Raw genomic sequence first — 3,365 nt, 5'->3', positions numbered from 1 at the left:
GCTCTTCCGGCTGAAGGAAAGAGGCTCTTAACTAAGAAAGCAGATTGCCTTTCCTGTTGCAATTAAATGACATAAATAGTAGGTGTGTGAGGGAATCCAGTTTGGTTGTGTCCTCATAGAGCCTTTCTCACATTTCCACTCTGTAGTGGAAATCTGCCTCCCAGTTCTGTTGGTAAAAAAAAAAAAAAAAAAAAAAAAAAGAAAAAAAGAAAAAATTGAAAATTTGGAAATGGATTATGCAGAATTACTTCACCATAAGTGTGGAATTCTGGTAAAGAATCCTATTTTCTGTGCTGTACATTGTGCAATTTTCATATGAAATAATCATACTAGTCAAGTTGTTTTCAGTTGAGTTAAAGACAAGAAAATCCAGATCTCTCATAAAAACAGAGAAAATACTTGCGTAGGTTTTGTATTCCCACATTTAAGATGCATCTTCAAAGACAGCAGCTTTCATAAGCTGAGGTAAGAAACCAGCCAATGTAAAGTTGAAATGGTTTTACTTTCAGCTCTTTGTGAACTTTCCCAGTGTGTGTACCAAAATCTGTGGAGTGTGAGAGACATTCTTACTGCCTTGTGCTAAAAATACAGCTTGCATTGGAATGGAGATTGAATTTTGCTCAGAACTGAGTTTTCTTTGGAAGACTTAATTGAGGTAGCAGTGTTTATTTGTAAAGTGCATGACTCTCTGTAAAGACTCTGAAGACAGTAAACAATCTGAATCTAGTTAGTTCTGTTGGAAGCAAGGTTTTGCAATGAACCTTTCACTTCTCCATATGTATATTTTTTTCTGTGTGTGTTAGTGGTGGTGTAGTTTTTTAAAGCTAGGAAGCAAAAGTTGCGTCATTGATTAGTGTTTGCTTTTAATGCCAATGTTTCCCCTGTATTATCTGTGTTTCTTGAGAACCAGAAGTCACTGTCTTGAGTGGTAAATTGATACAATACCACCTGCAAAGAGGGAGGCTGCAAAAGAAGTTAGCAGAGGCATTTGCTACTTTTAATCTTTGTTCAGCACTTGTGCAAAGCAGTGTTGCTCAAGCAGTCTGACACTATGAATCAGCTTCTCTCTTCTCATTATCAAAATGCTCAAGCAAGGGGCATGTTTATCTTGATGCCAAGCCGGCTATGTAACGCTTAGTGCCATACTGCTTCCAGGTTGAAGCGTTGTTGCACTGTTTCACATACACAACTCTTTGTATTTCCTGCATCGGATTTAGGTAGGATCAGGTGTGCAGTTGTGGCTTATTCTCCAAGAAAAGTCAGACAAGCAGTAGAGGGTTGATGAAGGACCTAGAACTGTTTTAGTGATTGTCAATTAAAACAAAGTAACTCAAGGATATGACTAGTTGGGTTTCATTTAGAAAGCTTAAGAAATGAGTGGAAGTGAAACTGGTGTGGCATAGATGGAAATGCAGTTATTGCACATAGTACCTTGGATTGGGGAGAGCTGCTGTTCCTGACAGCATTTGGAGAACACTGAGTAAAGGAAGGCAGTCTAGATAAATACCATCTGAAACGTAACATGCTTCAACTCCATGTTATGTCCAGGGAAGCAGGTAGATTTGCCAAAGGCTCCAGACGCTTAGTCAAAAGCTATCCAGTTGTGAATAATCCTGAGCAGGTCTGCAAGCAAGAATGGATGTGAACAATTTGGTCTTCTCTGACTTCATGATGCAAAACCTCTTTAAAAAGAGGAATGTAACCACTTGTTTGGAATATCACGCAACTCAAGCCAAAGCTGCTGCATGAACTCATTCCTTATTCTTTCATCTCTGGACAGTTGAAGTGATCCTGGCCCCAGATCGGTGTGTTCTATACACTGCAGTCTTTGGCTAGCCTACATCTTTTTTTTCCAAAGTTTTTATATGTCTGCAGAAGTTTTCTTATGTTAAGTATTGCAGTACTTTAAAAATTCAAGACAAAGCTTAGTGTTAATGAATATATGTTAAAATCTTTTCCTTCTCCACTCTCTGCTAAAGAGAGAAACTGGAGTAAGTACAAACAACTTCACTTGTACAGACTTTTGTTGGTGGCACCAGACTAGACGTATAATAAATGATCTTTAGAGAATGCAATTGGATCAGCATGGAGACAGCCCAAAATGTTTATGCACTGTAATGTATTTTCTTAGTCTTTGTCACCAGATTGCAGTATCATTAAGAAGAATGACTTCTTCAAACAGCCTGTAGCAAGTTTTTCTTGCAGGCACCAAAGCCCTAGAGCAACATATTGTCTGTGTGTGAGTACATACAGGGAGAGAGTTGGAAAGCTATGGTTAAGGTTCTTTAAGCAGCCAGACCTTAACCAAAGCGCACTGAGTTCATTAATGTTGCTATTCTGTGACTTGGTTTTTTGTTTTGTTTTCTTTTTTCCCCTGGACTGATATTTCTAGAATAGTTCTTATCTCTTTTTTCTTTAGCTTTGATGCTCTGATAGATACAGGTTACTTCAGTGTGTGTGTTGGTAGCTACTGGAGGATATTCAGGTTTGTTTAAGATACAGCATTCAGTTCTCTTTCAGTGTAAACATCATTGAGGCACATCCTGTTGTAGCTTAATAATGTGATGGAGGTATTTTGTTTTTAATAAAAACAGAGTTGCAGTTGCTAATCCGTCAGGGAAAGGAAATCAACAAAGTTGCTGTTGCTGATCTGTGAAGGGAAGGAAATCAGCAGAGTACTGCTTAAATTCGGGATTTCAAGTAGTTCTGTACAGCTCTGCAGTATCGATCATTGTTACCCTTGTCAGCAGCAAGATGCTTTCAGTCTAGGTCATCTCATTCAGTGCAAACCACAGAATGAGTATGTGGTAAAAGATAAACTGTTCCTGCTTGGGAAAATAAAAAAAAATCAGTGTCATCAACTGTCAGACTGTTGGAGGATCAGGAGGGGTTACTTTGAAGTGTCTCAGTCTGGTCTTGCAGCCTGAATGCCTGTTAGCAGTTGGAGTGAATTATGTGCCCTCCTGGAGTAGATATGCTGGTTTAGCTTAATCCAGAAGGAATCCCGTTTGTGTGCTCTGTCGGATACTGTTGTATGATGTGAACCAAAACATATTAAGTGAGACGATCAGGAAATGTGCGTGAAAGCCACACTCTTGATCTGAATTAAAATATAGATGCACTCAGAGACTGCATTTAAACTGCCATGTAAGTGCTTGATATGCACAGAATGTGCAATCTGAGGTCAGCAACATTATTCAGAAATCTCAAAAACTATATAGCAGAGCTGGAAAAGGTACAAAACCAAGTGTAATCAGTGTGGAAACAGCTTCCATACAGGACAGACTAAAAAACCATGGGACTTTCCAATTGTGAAAACAAATGACTGATTGTGGCCTATAGAATGGTGTATGATAAAGTGAAGG

The 3,365-nt window shown here is 38.7% G+C and overlaps 1 protein-coding gene across 1 annotated transcript in view; it reads left to right on the top strand.

The window, feature by feature from the left end:
- Window positions 1–3,365, top strand: part of ATF6 (activating transcription factor 6) — a gene marked incomplete at its 3' end in the record, with an annotated part of 10,745 nt that overhangs the window by 6,307 nt on the left and 1,073 nt on the right. The window lies entirely within an intron of this gene.

This window comes from Mesitornis unicolor, unplaced genomic scaffold (genome assembly GCF_000695765.1).
Source record: "Mesitornis unicolor isolate BGI_N332 unplaced genomic scaffold, ASM69576v1 scaffold8568, whole genome shotgun sequence".
Lineage (NCBI taxonomy): Eukaryota > Metazoa > Chordata > Aves > Mesitornithiformes > Mesitornithidae > Mesitornis > Mesitornis unicolor.
This window is presented reverse-complemented; position numbering and strand designations above follow the sequence as displayed.